Raw genomic sequence first — 11,918 nt, 5'->3', positions numbered from 1 at the left:
GTTATTGACATCCTACAAAAAGTGTATTTCACAAACATCAGGCACTTTAAGAATTCAGTGTTTAGTGTCGTATAAGGCATCCCACTCTTTGATGGCTCCTTAAATTCATAACCTAACCCAGGTCCCTTTGTTCTACTCAAATCAGAGTGTTTCACTCTTCTAAGAACCCACCCTTCATTTCTACATCTATGACTATTTTTCCTCTGATCTTTTCTTTTCTTTTCTTTTCTTTTCTTTCTTTTCTTTTCTTATTTTCTTTTCTTTTTTCTTTTCTTTTCTTTTCTTTTCTTTTTTTCTTTTCTTTTCTTTTCTTTTCTTTTCTTTCTTTTCTTTTCTCTTCTCTTCTCTTCTCTTCTCTTTTCTTTTCTTCTCTTTTCTTTTCTTCTCTTTTCTTCTTTTCTTTTCTTTCTTTCTTTTTTTAATTGGAGTTCAATTTGCCAACATATAGCATAACACCCAGTGCTCATCCCATCAAGTGTCCCCCTCAGTGCCTGTCACCCAGTCACCCCCACCTCCCACCCTCCTCTGATGTTTTCATAATTAATATTATTTATTCCTACTAACATCCTCCCCACTCCTATTTCAGGTTCTATCTAATAATTCATAAAGACTTCCCTAATCTTATTAGAGATCACTGTCTCCTCCTCTATATTTACACCTTATAATGCCTTCTTTTAATCTGTTTAACTTGGACAACCTTTGATTATTATTACTGATGTTATTTTTAACAATGTATTACAAATTTACAGAGTGGTTGCTATGAATCAGACACTGTGTGTAGTCCTTGTCCAGACACCCTATAAGTAATATTATTGGCATCTCACAGATAAGGAAACTGATACTTAGCAAAGATAAACAACTTGATCAAGGACTCATAGCTAAGAAATGTAAGGGGCGAGATTCAACTCCAAGTCTGTCTCATCTCAAATTCATCCTCTTAGCCACTGTATGATAATCACTGTGCCTCTTTGTGTGCATGCCTTTCTCCTCCACTTGATTATCAGCCCTCAGAGGCAAGGATCATGTTGAGTTCATCTTTATACACACTCTGTGCTTAATAAAGTGCCTTCCAGATACCCAGGAGACATGTTTAGAATTAAATCAAAACTGTGTGCTCTCAGCATCATGAAGCAATGGGAAGGCGTCTCCATGAGAATCATTTGTCTGTAATTTCAATGTGCAGAGTTCTTTGCATTCCACCTGTCATTTCCTCCTTTCGAATTCTCCTCCTAGGGTTTCTCATTATGATGCATCACCTAAATTCCTCTTAGTTACAACATCTAATGCAACATGACTAGCGCAACATGAGCACATAAGCCCTAGAGAACTGAAGAGCAGGAAGGTTGTTTTCGCCACACTGTGGATTTAAGGGAAGTTATAAAAAATATATGTTAAAGGTCAGCAGTGAACCTCCAAGTTAAGAGCCCTGCTGTGGAAGGGTTCCATCCTTCTTCGTAATGCACCAAACCACTGTATTCCCATAGAAATTGAGTTGAATGAGCCATGTGAGCATCCCCGTTTATTTTTCCAAGAAAATTGCCTTATTAATGTACATTATGGAAATAGCGCTCCATGTCAGACCTAACAAGAAGAATTTGGACTGCATGTGCACATTGAAAATTGCATCCTGTGCCTTCTATCCCAGTGGAACTCGGGGAATTTTCTGAAACTTATTTTCAGCCTTTACTTGCTTCTTCAATACTCCCTTCATCTGAAAACAATTCCCTCTGAAATGACCTCCTTCCAGAATACCCCAGTTGTCAAACAAACATGGCAACCAGATCAGCAGTTCAGTGACCCCAAATAAATGTTTCATGGGGACTAGGTCTCTAGGCCAGAACAAAATCAACCTAAAATAACAGGGAAGTCATTAGAGTGCAGTGGTTAGCTTAGCCACATGGATTGTGGCATCCTGTGGATCTGACCTAAGATTCTCACTCTGTTCCTTAATAACTGTTACATGAGGGATTAATACATGCTTTCTAGGAAGAGGTAATAATAAAATTCTCCCTTCCTCTTCTTAGAGTTATTACAAAATTAAATTAGATGATATTTATAAAGTGTTTAGCACAATGTATGTTTAACACAAAATAAGCCTCAATAAATAATTGCTAGCAATAATAAAAACGTGTACCAAAGTTTATGTTATATAAGGTATTACCTGCAGAGTGTCTCCTTTTAAAAAAGATAATGAGAGAAGTTAGCTTAAAGAAGAAGCAGCCTAACAAATGAATCTAAGTGGCAGAGTTTCATATTGGGGACACCACCCAATTTTTAACATTGGGAGAGGGATGATTTTTCAGGTTATAGAAAGCAGACTGTGAACTACCTGCCATTCACTATATAACTTACTACATCAGTTTCTAAGGCTACAGTGGATGAGAATTAAAGGCTAATTTGACATTTCAAGGGGAAGAAAACATTTCTCCAACACAGGACTATTACTACCTTTGGTCTCCTTAGGGCATGCTGGCAGAAACAACCTTGTAAATTGCAAATTCCAGAGGCTATAGATTTTTGCTGTCTCTCTCTCTTTTTTTTTTTTTTGTTTTTGTTTTTTTTGTTTTGTTTTATGGCAAATCTTCTTTGTCCATTTCCCTATGAAAGCAAGAAGGTCATTAATCACATTTTTATTTAAAAGATATTATCACAAGCATCTTTTAAATATCCAATTGTATGCTGAGTTTTATACATCTGGAATTAGAGGCTTCTTCCCAGGTAGTGTAGATAAATGTTTTTTTACTGCTGTGCTCTGATATTGTGAAACCGACAATCTCCACAACAGTGGCAATCTATTTTTTTTTATTTTTGGTTCATTGCTTAACATCACAATTTTTTATTTTGAGTTCATCCTTTTTTAAATTTTAAAAAAAAATTTATCTTGCTTTAAATTCCAGCATAATTAACATACAGTGTTATATTAGTTTCAGATCTACAATATAGTGATCGAACAATTCCATACATCACCCAGTGCTCATCATGACAAGTGCACTCCTTAATCCTTATTGCCTATTTTACCCATCCCTCCACCCACCTCCCCTTTGGTAACCATCAATTTGTTCTCTATAGTTAAGACTATGTTTCTTGGTTTCTCTCCCTCTCTCTCTTTTTCCCTTTGCTTGCTTTTGTTTGTTTGTTTTTTGGGGGAGGGGGTGTTTCTTAAATTCCACATGAGTGAAATCATATGGTATTTGTCATTCTCTGACTAAGTTACTTTGCTTAGCATTATACTCTCTAGCTCCATCCATGTTGTTGCAAAAGACAAGATTTCATTCTTTTTATGATTGAATAGTATTCCATTGTGTGTATATACCATATCTTTTTTATCTGTTCATCTATCAGTGGATACATGGGCTGCTTCCATAATGTGGCTATCATAAGTAATGCTGCCATAAACATAGGGGTGCATGTATCCCTTTGAATTAATGGCTTTGTATTTTTTGGGCAAATGCTCACTAGTACAACTACTAGATCTTAGGGTAGATCTATTTTTAACTTTTTGAGGAACCTACATACTGCTTTCCACAGTGCCTGCATCAATTTCCTTCTCATCAACAGTGCAAGATGGTTTCCTTTTCTCTACATCTGCACCGGCACTTGTTTCTTGTGTTGTTGATTTTATCTATTCTGACAAGTCTGAGGTGATAGATCATTGTGATTTTATGTCTTTAGGTCTGAAATAACTCTTTTGTAGGCAGCATAGAGACGGGTCTTATTTTTTTTTTTTATCCACTCTGTCACTATGTCTTTTACTGTAGCATTTAGTCCATTTATTTTCAAAGTAATTGTTGATAGTATGTATTTATTTCATTTTGTTACTTGGTTTGTGGCTGATTTTGTAGTTTTTCTCTGATTATTTCTTCTCTTTCTCTCTCATGGCTTGCTGGTTTTCTTCAGTGATATACTTGAGTTCCTTACTCTATTTTTTGCATATCTATTACAGATTTTTGACTTGTGGTTACCATTTGGTTCATATATAACATCTTCTGCATATCGCAGTCTATATTAAATTGATGGTTGCTTATTTTTGAACTCAGTTTTTACTCTTCTTGCCTCCTGTTTTAAAGATTAGTATCATCGTTTACATCCTTTTATTTTGTGCTTCCTATTTTCTTATTCTTACTTATGGTTTTTGTTTTCTACTCATAGAGTCTCCCTTAACATTTCTTGTAGTGCTGGTCTAGTGGTCATGAATTCTTTTAATTTTTGTTTGTCTAGGGAATTCTTTATCTCTCCTATTCTGAGTGATAACCTTGCTGGGTAAAGTATTCTTGCCTGGCGAGTTTTCCCTTTCGGTACTTTGACTATATTATGCCACTTCTATCTGGCCTTCAACGTTTCTGCTGAAAAATCAGCTAATAGCTTATGGGGTTTCCTTCATATGTAACTGTCTTCTTTTCTCTTGAAACCTTAAAATTCTTTACCACTATTTTTTTTTCCATTTTAATTACTGTCTTTCTTGATGTGGACCTCCTTCAATTGAATTTCTTGAGCATCTCTGTTTTTGTCCCCAGATTTGAGAAGGTTTCAGCTATTATTTCTTCAAATACATTTTCTGCCCCCATTTTCTGTCTCTTCTTCTAAGATCTCTATAATGCAAACATTATTTTGTTTGATGAAGTCATTGAGTTCTCTAAGTCTATTCTCATTATGCAGTATTGCTTGTCTCATACCTGCTCAGATTGATTGCTTTCCATCTATTCTCCAGTCAGTGATATGTTCCTTTGCTTCCTGTAGCCTACTATTTATTCTATCCATTGTATTTTTAATTTCATGTATTGAGTTCTTCATCTTTGACATGCTATTTTTTTTATTTCTTTGTCAAAGGCCTCACAAATGTCCTTCACCTTTTTCTGAAGTCTAGTGAGTATCTTTATGAACATTACTTTAAATTCTGTATCAGGCATATTATTTATTTCTCTTTCACTTACATCTCCTGCTGTGATTTTGTCATGTTCTTTCTTTTGGGACATATTTCTCTGTCTTGTCATATTGTCTACCTCTCTGTCCATTTCTCTGTGTTAGGAAAGTCAGCTACATCTGCTCATGAAAGTAGTGGCTTTATAAGGAAGAGATCCTTTAGTGCCCTGTAGTGCAGTGTCTACTATTCACCAGAACCTGGCACTTCAAATGAGTCTCCTATATGTGTTGCTAGTGTCCTGCTAGTGTACCTGAGTTGCTTTTCCTTTCAGTACAAACATCTGAACTGATTTTCTGTCTGTTGTGGGCTGTGATTGTTCTCAGTGATGTTAGTGACATTCAGGCAAACACATTCTGAGAAAGCATGACAGCAGAAGGACTTGAGGGTGGTACAGAGGTGTTAGCAAAATTTGCACTGAGCCATTGGTCCTAGGTTGGGTACCCCACTGCTGGGTGGCCACCAGGGCATGATACACAGAGGTGGTGGTGGCAGCTGGAGTGCACGGCATCTGTACACACAGTGGCTGGGCAGGACACATGCAGAGTGTTAGCAAAATTTGCACTGAGCCACTAGTCTTGGGCTGGCTCCCCCAGAGTGTGGTGGTGGCCAGAGGCACAGCATAAAGCAGTGGTGGCCAGGGGTTCACAGCATCTCTGTGAGGGCAGCTGGGCATGGAACGTGGTGACTGGGTTGCACAAAGTCTGTGCATGCAGCAGCTGGCTGGGCAGAGTGTGGGCAGTATTAGCAAAATCTGGACTGAGCCACTAGTCCTAAGCTGGATCCCCTGAAGCACAGGGGCATGGCCCTCAGAAGTAGCAGCTGGGCTCAGTGCACAAAGCCTTAACAAAAAATTGCACTGAGCCCAGGGTCAAAGCCAGCAGGTTTGGGGTGGGCAAGTCCTCAGGAGAACTCATGAGCAGTGCTCACTGTTAGCAGGTTAAGTAGCAAGTATCTGTGCAGTGCCACCTCCCACAGGTGGCTCTATTTATGCTGGAGGGTGGAAAAGGAAAATGGCACCTGCTAGCTCTTTTGTTTCCAGATAAGTCCCCCAATACACTCTGAAATCAGTATAAACGGATCTCCCTCCTGTTGTGCAAGCTGTCCCTTCTACTTTGCCTCTCCTCTGGCTATTGTCTCTTCATGAGCAGGAATGCAACTATCACTCTCCCTCCCAGGGGTGAGTCAACTGACTTTTGCATCTACAGGCTCCAAGTCCCATTGGTTGGTTATACAAACTCACAGAATTCAACCTCTCTGGTTTTCAAGGCTAGATAATATGGGAAGTGGTGTTTCCCTGTGTGGGCTCTATGGTGTTTCCCCTCTCCATGACCACAGCTCTCTCTCTCCTGTGGGCAGCTCCTGACCACCTTTTCTGTCCTTCCTAACCTCTCTGATGTGGCTTCTACATTAATTGTGGAGATTTTTCTGCCAGTTTTCCCTCTCTGGATATTGACTTGGATGTGAGTGATACCTACTTGTAAACATGGGACTGAATGACTTACAGACCTCCTACACTGCCATCTTCCTGGCACCCACCAACCTATTGTTTTGGTTATCTACCCCATATTTAAAATTTAAAGGTAGATAGATCATAGGAGAAACATCATTCAGGATGATTTCACAATTACTTGTATTATTAACTGCTGGGCTTTCTATATTCTCCCCATTTTCCTATCAGTTTACTGTTGAAAAAATAATGAAGAGACAGACAGGCTAGTAGAGCTAAGAAGATGAAGATGATATAACAGAAAAGAAAAGGATGGGAAGCAAGAAAAGGAAATAAATTCAAAGACTTTAAAAAGAAAAAGAAAGAAGTGAAATTGAACTGTATGGGACATAAAAAGGACAAAGATATCAAGAAAAAGGACAGGAAAATATAGGAGGAAAATTTACTCAACAAATTGACATCCATATTTCTGGTGACTGGTGATAAAGCTCCTTTACATTGTCTTAGGAAAAAGTTTCTCAAGCCCATTTTCCTCAAAGATTTTCCTTGTGCTTATTCAGTGGATCTAACAAAATAAGGATGCTTTTGAGCTATTGATTGGTGCAAATGTGGTTTAATAGCAGAATCATTACTTTTTTAATCTTGGAACTGCCAGTCTCTACTATTTTCAACTGAACTTCAAGGTGTTCGATTACAGGCTGCCATTACTAATTGTTTTTAAATTTCATAGGCATATCTAGTTCAGGAAGTTTTGTTCTTCAGCAATAGATTTTTTTTAAGGACTCAGTTTTTAGAACTTTATCTGTTCAGGCTTATGAGCATCTAATTTTGGATGTCTTAATCTTGAAACAGCTTGAACTTGGTTGATCACTTAGAAAAATGTGGTCTCATTGACTTCTGAGTAAAATATAATTTGGGTCACCATCTCCATTTGCTCAGTAGTATTAAAATGATGCATTCCTGTAGGTTTATATGGGCTGGTATCCCTGCCTGTCCTATAGTTCTTTACTGGAATTGAGCAGAAAAGGTCAAATGGGGGCTAATATGTCAAAAGGCTGTAATTAAGATTTAGAAAGATTAATACCGATGGTATTTAATGAAATTGGCTTTTAGACGAATGCTCATCTATTACTTTGATATTTAACTTTTTTTTTCTTATTAAAATGTTAGTGCTGAATAGAAGCACCCAATCAGTGGCAGAAATATGAGTTTATATAGCCATCTATGAAGGGGGTTGCAACTAATAAACAGAGGGGTTTTTTTTCTGCGTATGGTACTGATGATAAAAATACTAAGCTTTTCTACTTAAGGTATAATTTTGTTATTTTTTTTGTTTTTTTCCCAGAGTTTTCAAAAATAATATTTTAGTGTGGCAAGCAGCAAATTGACATAGCTATATCACTTCACTACACAGATACAAGGTTTTTTTTTTTTTAATTAGTCATTTCAGATGTTTATAGTAATCTCAAATACACATGGAAAAAATCTATCAATTTTTTACAGACAGGAGTAAAGTTTGCCTCTAAAGGGAATATACCATGGTTAAATCCAGCATATCACATTGAAAAAAGACTCTAGTCTAAAGTAGCTGGCTGATGCCTTTTGGTGTTTTGAAGAAGGAGCTGTTTCAAATTGTAAGGAAATTTCCATTTCAAAAATAGCTACTGAACGATCACAATGACTGCTTTGCATATATTTTTGGTCACAAAAATACCATTGTTATTTTTTACTATGGATATGTAAATGAGATGTTGATAGGATTAAGTTCTGTCACCTTCTGAGACAGTCTTATGCTTGCACTATTGAAGTTTTCCTCCCCCCCCCCCACTATTTCCTTTACATTTAATTAAAGCCATCAAACTCATTTTACTTTCTATTTTGCATGAGGTTTCCCTCTCCCTTTTCTTTTTGGCTTTTTCCCTAGTGATCTTTTCCTGAATTCTATTTAGTTCTTCATATTTGCTCCAGGTTGTGACATTTCATTTCATGACATCTTTTTCTACTTTCAGTTCAGGAAATTATTTTTCCATTTTATATTTAAAATACAAGGAAAATTCAAGAGTTTATTATCATAGGCCTATTTGAGCTGATTATTTCCCAATTAAATTTGCTGGGTGGTTTGACATCATGCAAGCAATTTATTGCATTTGTTTATGAATGAAAACTAAAATACGCAATTTGAGAAGCTCATGATAGTATCAAATGTGCATGTGGGTGTGGATATGTGAAAAATAAGGAATTTTTTTTTAAATAAGGAATTCTTAAAGTTGTTATATCTGTTTCTGTGTTTCTAAATCCTACCAACCATTCACTTTTTAAAAAATGCACACACAAACACATACACATTCACACATGCTCCAATAATCAGTGTTTAGGCTTAATAAAAGTGTTGCATGCTATGTTCCGTTCTTGTAAACAGGCTAAACACGTATTCATAAAAAAGGCTTGAATAACCAGCATTTAAAAAAATTTGTCATTTTTGTTGTTTTTAAATAAAACCAATTTAGGTGTGAATGGAATAAGATAGACTCATTGAATTAGGTAAAATGAGAACTCCCACCCTTAGAGTGGGAAGAGCTTTCGCAGCTGAGGTATTTCATAAAGGATTTCCTTCTGGGGCAAAGGAAGAGATAATTCATGTCCTGAAAATATTACCATATTTCCTATGTTAGTTATCCGCAGATCATAAATTGATGTAATTAAATGAGTTGTCACATTGCATGTTCTTTATATACATACCCACACATACATTGCTATCATCCTATCAAAGTAAATATATTCTTTTACGTTAAAAACTATTTTATAGTCCCTTTATAAATAACAGCATAAACATCTCTATCCTTAAATATGTTTTTCCTTAATTCAAGTTAAGATCAAAAATATTATCAAAATAATTCTTTATATTAAAATCTTATATGAATATGTACATTGATAAAATCACTAACTTTTGAAGTTTTACTGCTCTTGGCAAACTGTTTTGTACACGTTGATTTTTCCATTCATGTTATTTCTTTGGAAATGGGATTTGGTAGATATCTCTAAAATTAATTTGCTTTTGAATCCTCTTTTCTGCTCACAAAGCAAGAAATTATCTGTAGATTATTTTAAAAGTCAAATATATACATACAACACTTAAATATTAAAATATGTGTCCAACAAGGAAATTGTGACAAGTGGAGACAAATGTTGTTAAACCACAGAATGAATAAGAGTGCCTCATCAATTCAACTGAATGTTTGATCTGGAAAGGAAGAAATTGTGAACACACATTCTTAATTAACATTTTTTCAATTTTGAATATTGATTTCATTATCTCTGGAGACAGATGAACTATATTATAGGAAAAATATAATTTTGAAGCATTGCAATATAATGTAAGAAAATGCTATAAAACTTAGTCAAATGAGCTGTTTTGAAAATTAGTGAATTATAGTGAAATCTTTTTCTTTGGCATGTGTCCTTCCTACCTTCATCCCTTCCTCTTTCTCTCCTTCCTCCCTCCTTCCCTTCCTTCCTCTTTCATTCCTTCTTTTCTTTTCTATCATTTCTTGAAAGTTTTTATATGTGAGTGCAGCATATAGGACAGTTGTATAATTTGAAGCAAAGACAGTAAGCAGTTTAAGGTGATGTATGAGAGCCACTGATTTGAAATTGGGCTCATAATTTATTCAGTTACATATGGTGATATGGAAAATCAGATGGCAAAACAGTATATATGGGTAATTAGTTTTGTTATCAAATATATAGTTGTAACTATATATATAACTATATATGTGTGTATATGCATGTGTATGTGTGTGCATGTGGATCTAAAAAAGATTAAGAGATAAAAAGAAAACATTATCTATAGCGGTACCTGGATGGCTCAATCAATTAAGCAACTGGTCTTGATTTCAGCTCATATCACTATGTCAGGGTTGTGAGACCAAGGCCCACATCAGGCTTACACACTGAACATGGAGCCTGCTAAAGATTGTCTCTCTCCCTCTCTCTCTTCTCTCTAAAAAAATATAAATGAATAAATAAATAAATAAATAAACAAACAAACAAATCGTATCTATTTTCTGTACTTAAACCTCAGAGTTCTGATTCAACAGGATGAGAAAGAGTCTTGGAACTCAAGATATCTGAAAGCTCTCTGAAGTGAAACTGCTGCCCATTCAGATATTTGAAGCACTGGTCTAAGATACTGGCATTCAAGGAGTGGGAAGAGAATAAATTCTCTAATGGTCTCATTCAAAGTATTCCCACTGGGATGTGAAGACAAAGAACTCATAGATAGATTAAGCATCTGGCTTTAGCTGGGGTCATAATCTCAGGGTCCTGAGATCCTGCTCAGCATCAGGTTCCTTGCTCAGAGGGAGTCTGCTTGTCCCTCCTGCCTCTGCCTCTATCCCTGCTCATGATGTTTCTTTCTCAAATAATAAATAAAATCTTAAAAGAAAAGAAAAGAAAAGAAAGAAAAGAAAAGAAAAGAAAAGAAAAGAAAAGAAAAGAAAAGAAAAGAAAAGAACTCATAGATAATTGGCTCAATGAAAGAAGATTATTTTCAACTTTGTATCAACCATTTTAGTGGCCAGAGATTTTTAGGTGTTCTGCCAATATATCCATCAAAGCAGGTTTGTGCCCAAAGTATATACTTCAGTATTTCACAGGTAATTTAATATGTGGCATAGGACTTTGTATTAAGGTTCTCTAGAGAAACAGAACAAATAGGGGGAGAGAGAGAGAGAGAGAGATTTATTATAAAAATTGGCTCACAGATATTATGGAGGCTGAGAAGTCCCATGATATACTCTCTATAAACTGGAGAATCAGGAAAGCTGGCAGTGTAATTCAGTCTGAATCTGAAGGCCAGAGAACCAGAAGTACCAATGTCTGGAGCCTGGAGGAGATAGATGTCCTACCTCAAGCAAAGAGAAGAAATTTGCTCTTCCTCTTGGATAATGCCCACGCATATTGATAAGGGCAATCATTTTTATTGAGTCTACTGATAAAATTTCTAATTTATTCTTGAAATACCCTCCAACAACCCAGAAATAATGTTTTACCTTAGCACAGTCAAGTGAACATATATAAAGCATCAGCTCTGAATGTCATATTAAATTTTACTGTTGTAAGTCTGAGGACATAATCTTTGAGTTATTTCGGGTATCTTACATTTAGTGCATTCTAATCAAGCCTTACAGTTTCCACCAAGATTAAGTTGACAAAGAAAGGAAAATAACCATACCCACAAGCTTTTTATAGTTGATATGATATCATATATTAGTAATACATAATTGGTTACTATTAAGTGATAAGAGTCCTACCTGAGATACCACAAACTACTGAGTGGGCAATGGGTATTTTTAGCTTTTTGGTTTTATAGAACTCAAGAAGGCAGTCTTAAGGATATCAAATTATCTTTATGTGTGTCATCCGATCATGGTGCTTTACCTGACAATGAATTTTAAACCTTATCCACAGAGCAAATGAAAGGATTTAAGTTGCTTTACCTTCTTTGTTTGTATCATTCTTTGACACCTGCTGAATGACATCAGTGGGCCT

The sequence above is a fragment of the Canis lupus genome, chromosome 4 (genome assembly GCF_048164855.1).
Source record: "Canis lupus baileyi chromosome 4, mCanLup2.hap1, whole genome shotgun sequence".
In the NCBI taxonomy this organism is placed as follows: Eukaryota; Metazoa; Chordata; class Mammalia; order Carnivora; family Canidae; genus Canis; species Canis lupus.
This window is presented reverse-complemented; position numbering follows the sequence as displayed.